Source organism: Procambarus clarkii, chromosome 7 (assembly GCF_040958095.1).
Source record: "Procambarus clarkii isolate CNS0578487 chromosome 7, FALCON_Pclarkii_2.0, whole genome shotgun sequence".
Taxonomy (NCBI): Eukaryota; Metazoa; Arthropoda; class Malacostraca; order Decapoda; family Cambaridae; genus Procambarus; species Procambarus clarkii.
In genome coordinates, this window is record NC_091156.1 from 35,930,237 (window position 1) to 35,943,479 (window position 13,243).

Genomic DNA, 13,243 nt, shown 5'->3' on the forward strand with positions numbered 1-13,243 from the left:
CCAGTTCCCCCTGTGGTGGAGGCTGCTGCCGTTCTGCGTCGGGTGTCAGTTTGTCTGGCTAGTGGTACCCGTGTTTCTGGGGTCCGCTTCCGGCTCTGACGATGTTCCCGGCGTTTGTCTTCTGCTTGGGCCGATGTTGGGGACTCTAGTGACTGTGGGTCTTCGAGTATTGACGGCGTGGATCCGGATACGTCGCTGTCTCCGCAGTTAGTGGTGGCGTAGGTCAATGTGCCTGCTGGTGTTGGTGCCCGTGGCTCGGACGTGCCTTCTGTTTCCTCTCTGCCAGGGGACGCTCCGCAGTGGGGGGTGGTGACTTCCGCTGCCAGGGGTGGTGTGGATGCTTGTGCTGGGCGTGGCCTGGTAGTGACCTTACAGAAGGATGCGCGCCGCCCAGGTTCCCTGCAGTAGTCTGGTGGTGTGCTCGTTGCCGCTGGTGCCCCTGTGGTGGTGCCCTTTGTCCGGCTCACTTCTGTGAGGGTGCGCGTTGGGGACCCGGGGAACGTGTTGCTGGCATCTGTGATGCCGCCGGGTCATTGGACAGAGATTGCTGAGTTAATGCTGTCTGGCGAGCCTGGGGAATTTCATGGTGGGAGGGTTCCCATGATGTGGGGGAGAGTGGGGATTACTCGCCTCCGAAGTGATACCATCTGGGTCCCCTGTTTGCGGGTGTTTGTTGCCAGGGTTCCTGATGAAATGGCATCCTCGGTGGATGAACGAGACCCTTGGTGGTGGTTGCGCTGGGAAGCGTTCAATGTATGGTTCCCACGGGTCATGTTCCCGGGCCTGTATGTCCGCTGATTTCCTATTTCTTTGCTGACTGTCGTACTGTGTGCCCCTCTGGCTGTTTGTTTGCCCTATTGTGATCTGTGCCCGTGCCTCTCCCTTTGTTTGTTACGAGGCAGGTGGTTTGGTGTGAGTGTTCCTATTCATGTATTTGTTTTTGTGTTGTTACTTTGCCCTGTGTGTTCTATTAATGCATTACATGTTGTACTTGTTTTTATTTTTATTTGTTTTCTTTGTTTTTATTTATGGCTTGTTGTATGTTGTGATTTTCTTGTGTTATATTTCATGTTGTACCTCCTGATGTGCTTCGTTGTCGGTCCTTCCGGCCGGTTCTTCTGTTTGATTTGTTTTATAATGTTACTATGTTTTGTTTTATTGTCTTTTTTTTCGCTTGCATTGCTTGCTTGTTTGTAATTGTTTTATTTTTTGTCTTGATGTATGCTGTGTTTCTCATGCGTTTCTCCAGTTTTGCTAATTATTATACTGTGCTGTCAGTCCTTCTGGCCGGTGGTTTTTTGTTTTGTTTTGTAATGTTTTCTATGTTGTTTTATTGTAATTTGTTGTATTTAACTTGCATGCCTGCATGTAAAAATAAAAAAAAAATAAAAAAAAGTCCCTCAGTGACGTTAATGATTTTAATTCTGACGGAATCCTTCACAGTACACAACGCATTACACCAAGGACCCAACTGTCTACAGTTCACAACACGGTACAACACGATAAACTTTTGCCTCCCACGGCAAACTTGCAAAACACTTCCCCCTGTATATCATTACAACAATAATTCCTGGCCCTAGCACAACACAACAATATAACAAACCGCTGGCCAAATATAATATAAAATTATCAATTATCCAAGGGAAATCCCCTGTTACCACTTCACTGCTGGAACGGGAACACTCTGCAAGGAATTTACATACACGGCACAAATAGAGAAATGGAAACAAATAAAACCACTTTCCTCCACCCTTGGAGATACAGTAAAATACTACTCACTTCCACACAACTGAATGTGACCCTAATTGTGTCCTCTTACACTCGTCTACCCCCTCACAGTTGGGCCCACTCCTCAACTTGAATAACGTTGAACAGATGTAACTCACACATCTCCAATTCCCATCACATCACCAGGTGTTCAAAGGGACAATGGCAAGACGGAACACTGGGTGCAAAGCCAGCTTCTGAGTTTAACACACCAAAAATATAAGACAGGTACTTACTCCAATTTCACCGGCCAGCAACATACACACATACGTACGAAACCCCCCACCTGTGGCTGCAGTAGGTGGTGAAGTAGGCGCCCCCCCCCCCTACTTCGTACACGTGGTCGGCAGGACCACGGGTGACTGGATGCGGTGTCCCAACATACAGACCAGGGTGGTGGTGGTAGGTATTCTCGCTCGGCCTAGGGTAGGCAAGGGAAGTAAGGCACGGCGGCAGCTGATATATACACACACAGCTGGGATGGTACCACGCCCTCAGCACGGCACGGTACGACAGGTACGGCGCTAACGCGGCGCAGCACGTGAAAATGACAATCCTTCACTGTTCACTGGTAGTTCCGTGGAATTACGAATTTAAGGTTTCCAACACAATACTGAAACCTTCACAAGATCGTCTCTCCCAGGTAACTTGTAGTGGACATATATAACATTTCAGGGATCACTCCACCCCCAGGGTTGGTCCATAGTTAATGATTTTTGGCCCTGCACTAGAATATTGGTTTTAAATAGGGTTGTATCGAATACATACGTTATTGCTCCATTCTTTTGGACGAGTGCTCTGTTAATAGCCAATAATCCAGAAGGGATTTCGGTTAATCTATTAATTCATAGCGGGCAATATTTATTTTAAATTTATAGTTAACAGTAACCGTATCACTGCCGATAACCCATTTATAGCTATTTTTCTCTAAACGTATTTTTACATCTACGTTATCCAATAAATATTCACTAATGGATGCAATATCAAGCAATAATTTAAAGCACGTATTAATGCCCTGTTCTTTAATATTAGCCATTTTCTCATCCTGATCTATCGTGGTCGTAGCAAAATACTGTGTATCAATATAATTAGGTATCATTAGCGCCTCTGCTATATAAAAAATGCGCAAGATGCTAAAAACTATCTCTTTTATATATAGGAAGAGTCTTTAGCAGCTTTATATAAGCCCAATATGAAAATAAAGAATTACTTTCTACCACTTGTTCGTTAAAATACATTACCAATGTTTTTAAAAAAATTGTGATAATGCATTGGGTACAGTCACTTTTTTCCCGATTCTATGGCAGCGTCAGCTTCTGTTAATTCTATTCCCACCTCTAGGTCTAGGAACGACATATCCAGGAAATGACCAGGAGTGCCAGAGATTCTGAACTCGATATACGAGTCTTTAAATTTATTAATTCCTAAATTAACGGGCAAAATACCAATATTTTTCCTGCTAGCTATAGTGGACTCAATCATGCGTGCTGTATTTAGTTTGAGAAATTCATCTGTTACTGCCACTGTATAACTTTCCAAAGGGGATTGTGGCCCCGTTCCCAATGTAGTAGTATTCATGCTGGCTGCTATAAGGGGAATGAATTACATTTTAAGCAAACACGTCATTATATCTTTTCTTGTAATTCTGTTTAGTGAAACTACGAATAAGTGCTAATTTGGTAGCTTAGCCTTTCTCTTACACTTTTTTCGTTTTTTACCACAACCTAAAATCTGTCATCCTACTCCCTTCAATGATTCGATCCCATGCTTCTTAATTGACTTTTTAAAGGTATGTTCACCTGTTTGCATGTCTTGTAATACATTCTGACCAACACTTAAGACGGCAGGAGCAAGTGTTCTCATTAAAAATTGAGCTGCTTTACGGGCCAGACCAGTGAGGAAACTAAATATACCACCTCCTCTTATATGACTGCTATTGAATATTTTAATATCACTCAGCCCACCTTCCTTATATGAGGCAGGTGGACTAATTAAGAATAAAATTTCGTCTACAGACGGAGGGATGAAATTGATGCTCATTTTGTAGCTAGCAGATGGGTAATGAGGATTAGAATTGTAATATCCCTTTTCTATAGAGCCAATTCGGGGTCGTTTGTGTTAAACAGCTGTAGTACTTCCTTGTTTATCGAAATAAATAGGGGTCCCATTAGGATCTGCTACTGCAATACTTATACTATCCAGTACATTTGTATTTAAAGGTTTAAACAGTTTCCTATTCGTGCTTTCACCACCCTTCAAAGATACTTCGTGCAATATATTGACTAATAAATTTCCATACATCGTGGGTGCTATTTTATCGCAATAAATACACAAGTAATCCATCATGCCCCTGGGTTGAAAAGCATAGGGACAAGTGTCAGATATGGGCGTTTCTTCCAAATAATTCTTGTGTACGTTTATATCATAATTTTTATATTGGGCACTTAACAAAATTTTACAAATACTTACCCCAAGAGAAAGGGAAATCCCGCATACTAGTAGATTATCCCCATAATACAATACATTCTCATCGCTGCTCGTAATATTAAACAGCCCAAAACGCATTGCGTAATAGTGGCTTTAGGCATTGTATGTACTTGCTCTATCTATATATCAATCCATTAATGTAACATCACTTGTATGTATGTATGTACCTTACCTGAATAAACATATTTATTTTATTTATTTATTAAACTTTATCCTATTGGAATTCGAACTATTTTTAAAATATGTCTGCATATCTCGGGAAATGGTTCTTATGGACATTAGATACAAAACTCAGATCGTTCAATGAAAATATATGGGCAATTTCACTATTGATGGCAAATATGATTTCCTTTATACTACCAGATAAAAATATTAGTTTTCGGTAGAAATTTAGAATGTTTGTAACTTATCCCTTTGGTATCTAGGTACATAATTCTCACACGGATATAAATCTCCAGATCATCTGATCTTATTATATAATATGCCAAAGGCAATTAAATATTCTGGAGACATATCTCGTAGGAACGTTTAGAATCTAGCACTAATTGGTTATATAATCAGTTTTCAAAAGCACTAGGTTCATTAGTGTGAAATAAATATGTATTGGAAACACTTGTCGCATAAATAATGTGAGAATCCATTGCTAGTTTAAGAATGAATAAACTAAAAACAAAAACAGCACATCTATTTATACACTCACCTTTAATATGCTATCCATGTTGCTCCTCCTCGAACTCTAGGGGCCAGATTCACGAAGGTACTTACGAAGGTTTTTCTTCTTTGCTACGAATGTTTTCCTTCTTAGCACCTTCGTGGCGGCTACGTCGGTATTCAGGTAGCTACACTAAGTCGAAACACCATCGTAAGTTTGGTCCGGGATCTAAGTGTGGTTTCGACCACTCGTAGCTTTACATAAACTGGTTATAACTCAATTTTTCTCTACTACATAACACTGGGATCGATTTTAAGATTTTGGAACATAAACAAAAGATTATAAAAATTGAATCTCGTGAAGAGGAGTCCTTCGTGTTAGTTATATATGCATTCTCTGTGTGAAACTTTGAGTAAATATGTCTTTTATGATATTAGAATTAGTTTTATAATAGCAAGATATTATACACGTAGTTATTAAGTAAATAAACACTGGTGAACATGAAATATGAGAGAAGGTGATGAACCCTGCCTGCTGGGATCATTTACTATCACCAAATGCCCCTGTTCACCTAGTAGTAAGGGTGTACCTTAGCTATACATAGCCATTTCTAATTTATTTAGTTTGGTTTTATTTTGAAATTAAATCTGGGTGAGACATAAAATAAAAATATGCTGCACAAATGATGTTAGGTAAGGAGAAGGGTAAAAATGTCAAAAACTTTATTCATTGAATACTTAAAGCTATAATTATGACTATATGGACTATTAAAAAAGAGAGAGGGAAATAGGGGGTCCAAGACCTCTTCCTGTTATACAACTTGGGTGTGGAATATATAATTATCAAAAGAAGGCACCATGCCGGGAAGGCTATGTAGCAATAAGGCAGTGAGGTGAGGCAGCTACTTATTTGAGAAATGTTTATTTTATTTACCTTATAAGCTGAGGCAACTTATTTTATTTGAGGAATACTCAGCTGATTCCTCTACATTTAGCATGGAACAAATTTGTGTCCAAGACCTCTTCCTGTTACACAATTTGGCTGTGTGTAACCAAACTAGAAGTGCTCTACAAATCAAGGGACCCAGAATGTGGAATGACCTCCCGAATCATGTCAAAGGCTGTACCTCTCTCAACCAGTTTAAGAGTAAAACCAAGTACTACCTACTTAACTCCATGTAACCTAACTTACTCCCTAAATGTCAACCCATGTCTTGCTAATTTTTTAAACAATGCTGTTCACCAACGTGTACAATTGCTGATTTCTGCTATGTTCCCCCCCCCCTTTTTTTAATTTTTTATTCCTTCTTTCAATACAATTTATACCTAATCCCTATTACTATTAAGTTTTAGTCTAAATGTTTTTTCCCCCACACCTTGCCCAAAATGCTATGAGTATTAGTGGCTTTAGGTATTGTATGTACTAGCTCTGTCTATAAATCCAGCATTATGTTTGTAAATCAACAGTATGTACTTTTCCTGAATAAAATTTATTTATTAATCAGTAAGTATTAAAAGAAGGCACCAAGCTGGGAAGGCTATGTAGCACCATTGTGTGTAACAATAAACCAATTTTTTTTAACAAGTAATGCACCTGTATGGTAAAACAAATCCTGTCAGCTGTAAAAATATTGATGCAATTATTTAAATAAAAAAATATAATGAAAGAAATATTTCTGGTTAATTTTTATCCTATCTTTTTGTACTGTACAGTATATGCAAGGAAGTGAAAAATTGAGACATAATGCACAATTTAATGAATGATTAGCATGGATTAGTAGTTCAAAAGAAATATGACTATTACATATCAACATGAGATCGTAATGATCCATGGTTAACATGATTTAATAAGGATAATACTGTACAGTATTTGTAATAATACAAACTATAATTTAAAATCTTTATTCTTGATTTTTTTTATTAAAAAGATTAGATATACACAGCAATGTGCTGCTACCCTATTCTATATGGAATATTACACTGTAGATAAAAAACTAGCTATAAGTTTATCTATTACTCCCATCTCACAGGATGGTTAGACATACATGGAATTAATTTAGAAAATACCAGCCTCAATACAAAAAACAAATCAACTCTGACTAAACAACTCTTCACGATTTTAACAAGAGGTAAGCACTGAATCATGGAAACATTATATTATAATTACTCTTACCAGTTTCTACAAGACTCCACTCAAACAATGTTTTTTTTTTAACATGTTTAGGTATACACAGCAATGTGCTGCTTCCCTATTCTGTATGAAGGACCACAGTGTAGATCAAAAACCAGCTACAAGCTCATCCAACATCCTCACCTCACAGGATGGCTAGTCATACATGTAATCAGAAAAGAACAAAATACTTAAGGTTGATCTATTAGCCGCCACCAGCAAAATTTGGGTACAGCACAAGAATATCTTCCAATATTCCTAAGTGTATGAAGTAATTACAGAGCTCAAAGTATCTCATACCATATGGTATGAAGTCACAGATAACAGGGCAATCACAGATATAGTGTTGGAGAGTATGTTCTCTCAAGTAGGACTGAAAACAAATGTTTTTTTTCCACCAAGAGGGTTATAAACCCATGGAACTGCCTACCCGCTGAAGCCGTAAATGGCAAATTCCAGCTAAAAATATCATTAAGACAATTGGCGGGCCCTTTAACAAGCCGCCGGCTTTCTGTTCTCGTCGAGGCCACTAGATAGTTAGTGGCCCTTGGGTAAATTCAGTAAATATTTACAATAATTGTCATCGCATCTTCCGAGCAACAAGGGCAGCTACACAGTATCTCTTAGAATTATGAAGGTAAACAACAAATGTAACATATTTGTTTACTACAATGTCCGTGCTGCCTGTAGAAATGGAAAAAACTGTTTTACTTCGAAATATACTAATTTTATAAGAAAATTCGATGTAAATAGGAGGCAATAGAGCTCTGATAAGCCAGCGCTAAATCTTCAATATGAAGAATGTTGCTGCTCTCTGATTGGCCACACGAAACACAGTAGTGACTTCTATCGGCATGCAGGTGAACCAACAAATATCTTCCTAAGTGGATCTACGTGAATTGCACCTAAGCATGTTCTTAGGGCATACTTAGGAACCTTCGTAGCAAACTTACTTACGAAGAAATACATGGAACTTCGGGAATCTAGGTCCAGGACGTTTAGTTTCTGCAACAGTCATGGTAGCATCATACACCCATTTTCTTCTTCGTGGCACGTCATCATCAAATACTTATTTACGAGATTCTGAACTCCTAAACATTTCTCGTGGAGTTGAGGTTAAAGAGATGAATAATTTAACCAGCGGTAATTTTTCTCGTGGGAATACAGATAGGTGAATCGTCATTTTAGTTAAAATATCATCAATTATGTTTAATCCAGTCACTGGCATTTGCAGATTTCCATTGACGTTCCACTGCACCATCTTGCTTTCATCAAAATAATTCAACAGTGAACTGGCATAATCATGATCTTTAGCTATTAATTTTAAATGAACCTAGTGTAGTATTGTAGGATTAGCTCCTACTGAAGCTGCTGCTACTGGGACATGTGTTGGAGCTACTGTTCTTTGGGGTCGGTGGTGAAGCTACTTCTATTTTTTTTATTAATTTAGCAGGCCGCTAATCGATGGATTTAAGAGGTACTAGATAATAATCTTTAATTTTTATTTTTAAATAACCTAGTAATTAGACTAGCAGCTATGGGTAATAAAATACTAACGATACTACCTCCTTTACGAGTCAACAAAATGCGTTTTTTGTTCAAAATTGAGGGTTTCTTGCAAGCCAGTGAATGCAATGTATCTCTGTATTTCTTTAACTTAATTGTAACTTTCTTTTTAACCAGAAGCCTATTTTTTAGAATTTTTTTTTAAATCTCTGACAAGCAGTGAATATGTTTTTTTTTTTTTAAACTGAGCAATCAATTTTTTCCTGCCTGAGGAATTAGGTTTACTAAGCTAGGCCAACAACTCTCTGTACTTGTATATTAATGGCTTCTTCATATCTTCAACAAATCATCAGCATCAATCCACTGATTGAATGAAGAGTCGTAGCCTTCATGTCTCACTTTATACTGTAATTTATTATTATTTGGCAATGTACATTTATGTAGCATTTTCTCAATTTTAAATGCAGCCAGTAAATAGGTTAAAGTTAATTATTCTCTATAAAACCAACCGTAAATAGGCTTGTTATTCAAATCATGTAAAAAATATAATGGGATAGGCTGGCTTTTATCTATACGAGTAATTCTGAAAATTTCTTTCTTGTTTTGTCTACCAAATCCTTTCTTGAATGTTGAAATCCTGTTGGAGAGAGAAATACGATATGTGTTTCTCACTGCTAATTCAGAACTAAGGCCTGCTTTAGGTTTGCCCTTACTGTTATACATGAGATTTAACTGTTTCTTTATATCTTGTGGGCGAGATAAACCATGAACTTCGACTTGAGCCCCATCACCTAACCTTCGGTTAGGTGAGGTGTTATAAGCCATTATGATATCAGGCAATATGGGCAGATATCTCGAGGTATTGTGTGCAGTCATATATTTATAAATCTTAGTTTTCTTGGTGCGTATAAAGCGTTCGGCGATGACAGCTTTTGTTTCTTGAGAAAATACGCAATAGAGTTTAATATTTTTAGCTGCTAACATTCGCTTCATATAACATTCGCTTCATTATAAAATTCTCCCCCTTGATCTGTATTAATTTTACGTATTCCTTGGAATATGCGCATTCCAATATGTTTTTCAAAGCTTTACTCACAATCCGTCCGTCTTTGTGTTTCAGAGGTGCGACTTGCGCATACCGGGAAAAAACTATCGACACAGACGAGTATATATCTGATATCATCATTATGTTTAGCTAATATTCACATTTCTGCTAAATCACAGGCTTGAAATATGCAGGGTTTAAGACTCAGTTCCTTTCGTCGTTCGAATTTGCGAGGTTTTAATGCATAAAAAGTGTAAGCTTTAGATGATTTGAAGTAATCTTTGACATCTGATAAAGTGATATGCGGATTTATGGGTTTAGCTGCTTTATACAACCTATAGACCCCCTAACACCCCCTGAGGATGCGGTGTTATAATATATTTTATCTAGTACGTTCTCCATCTGCTGATAAAGTGATGTCGGCTTGTATGGATTTAGCTGTTTTATACAACCTATAGACCCCCTAACCTTCCCCTCGTGGTTGTGGGATTATAATTTTTATCTAGTACGTTCACCATTGGTATACAATTTCGCATGGTTTCTTACCTACAATATTGCTATGGAATGTAATATGTTCTGGCGTTTTTACTCCTAAATCTACCATTAAATACCCATAAGATTTACTGATAGGGTTTCTTGTAGATTTCCAAAAGCTTTTTAGAATCTTGTTTACCAAATAATTACCACCCTAAAGTCTCAATTTGAGCTAAATCTCTAGATTTCACTATTATGAAATGGGAGGCGTTTAAACTTATGCTTCTAACATATTTACCAGAGAAAAATATATTTTGGGTAATTAATATACACGAAATAGCAAGATTACTGCCTTTAGTGAATATATCAGAAACAATTTTTGAATTGGCTGATTCGATGAACAAGTCATCAATAATAATTAAAATGAGGAGACTCGTCTGTACGTTCATCTAAAGGGTTGATAATATCAGGATGAGCTATTATTTTCTTGTTAATTACTGGATCATCTAGCAATGCTCTGTAACTGCCTCCACATATAATAATACTAGTGAATTTCAAATGGTATTTTTGTATGAGTTTAGTGAACAAATGAGATTTACCACCATTGGAAAATCCTGCAATATTTACTTTGCTAGGTTCATTAAAAATATCAAGTTGTTCTTCCGTTATTGGGGGAACTATCCATGACTCGTGTTGGGTTCACACTGAGATAAGTGTGATAAATACATCATATTTAAACATAAATGGGAGTGTTATAGAAACATCGAAATGTACATTTCATAATTTTTTATTTACATATAGGCATTTTAAGGTTTTATAAAAACTTCAAAGTATACATTTTCCTAATTTTTATTTACATAGAATAAAGCATAATTTTCAAAACATTGGTTAGGGGGCCACATTTTTCAAAACATCACTGGGGCTGCAGGGGCCGCATTTTTTCAAAACATCAATGATAGGTTAGGAGGATAAATTTTTCTAACACCAATTACTAATTGCGGGGATACGTCTTGTTGACCAATGCATCTCGTTTTCCCCACATATTGAAGATGGGGTGAAACCCAGGTCTTACAGGACGTGCAGCAGCCGCAGGTACCTCCTCCTCCTCATTATCTTCTTGGATTTCAGCTTGAGGGATATCAGGGTGTCCATACGCCAAGGATTGTGTAGGGCTCAGTACATAACGTTTATCGTCAAAGGCAGACAATCCACATTTTGCAGTCAGACAGGTACACATACGCCCTTTGACATTCCTAATTGATCTGGACTGGCACTGTTGCACAAAATTAAACTCTAAAGCACTTTGGAAAGGCGAATGAGTAAGTTTAGATTGATGTTAAATAGATATGTATTTACAACGGAAGATGTGAACCTGATCTTGAGTGAGAATAGAATACATTTTGGGTTTTAGCGCAATAATTTCCTTAATGATTTTTGCTCCAACTTCTGATTTTAGCAATCCCAATTGGCCTTTGCGAGATTCATCAAAATAGGGATTTTCGGGAGGGAAATTGTTGAAATCCATATGCTGAGATAAAGGCAGTTTATTCAATTCTTCGAAATCATTAGGACAGGTCAGTTCGATCAGATAAGAATCCGTGTCCGAATACGGCAATCTAACTTTGTCTCCATGATGAGCTTTGACAGTATTATACCAAAAATCATACAGGATCGTTTTTGCTATTTGCATGATATGGAACCCCAGACAATAAATCTAAACTCACTAAGTAATTTTTTGGGGGGAGATGAGAGGCAATTAATTTACTATTTTTCTTAGGGAGTTTCCGATCTTCGGTATTTAAAATGTGTTTGCTGTAAGCAGACAGCGGATCAGTAGAAATATTTGCGCATGAAAGGGTTAGGGGTAAATCATCAGTGTATCGAGCTACCTCAGGTGTGACATGCTTAGTATCACACATGACCCAATAACACTTATCCCCTTCACATGCAATATTCTCCAATCCTTGCTGGAGACAATCATCACATTCAACAGCAGATAATTTACGAATGCCACCTTGGGGAAGCATTTCTGTCATGCAGGTGGCATATAACCCATTGAAATCTAAATTTAAAATATATATATCAATGTTGGAGAGGTCAGCACCAGTTTGCACATTCTCTACACTCGTGTGTTGTCTAACTACAGAGGTAAACGTGCCTTTAAAATTTCTGCACAATACATCATCAAAATGGGGATCAGAAATTGAGTTCAAGACAACTTGACTTTTCAACAAGCAGGCGTCCCATACAAAACTGGATAACGAGACATAATGTGTAATGTCCGACTTGTACAACTCAAGCATAGTCTTACGCCATACAGTAAACACATCACACAATAGTCCAGTATCCACTTTCAAATAAACCTTCAAGTAATCCCCAATGGTCTTGCATTTCACCAATTTAAAGACTTCTTTAGCCTGATCATAATCTTTCTAACTTATAGCCTCGTGCTTTAAACTATTATAGAATGCTTCGGGAGGGGGGGGGGGGGGGAGGTTGGAGGAAGAGCGGGTTCATTTAATTTATGCAAAGATGAAATGTAATCATAATAGAAGATTGGTTTGCCTGTCTTTAATAAATGGTGGGCAGCTACAGGGATGTCATCTAGCATAACTGTGTCCCGAGTAGGTTTACCATGTTTACCTTGATGAGTTCTTTAGCTAGTTTATCCAACCCTCCATCTAGTAAAGCTAAACTATTCATAACTTGAAGTTTACCAATATCCACTATCATGAACTTCTATCCATCTTTGGAGGCGATATCGATCTTGCGGTTAAGGAGGTTAGACAATTCATTTAAAATTACCATGAGGTCATGAGCTGCTTTGTGTGAGAAAGTATACAAATATTTATAGGAATTTCTGCATAGCATGTTACACCTACGGCAATATTCAGCTAGATAATTATTGAATTTAATAGCATAGTCATGATGACGGTGCTTGTCTTTAGCCAATTTGAATGGGGTATAACACATTTCACATGTGGTTTACCGTCTGTAAGCTCGCCAATGTGCACGTGTCATAGATATTTTGTATTAGAGCATGGTAGATTTAATTCTTTTCCATGACCTCTCCAACGTATCTATGAAATGATTAACGGGTTCATCCCCCATATGAGTTAATTTATCTACCACCTCCAATTCCC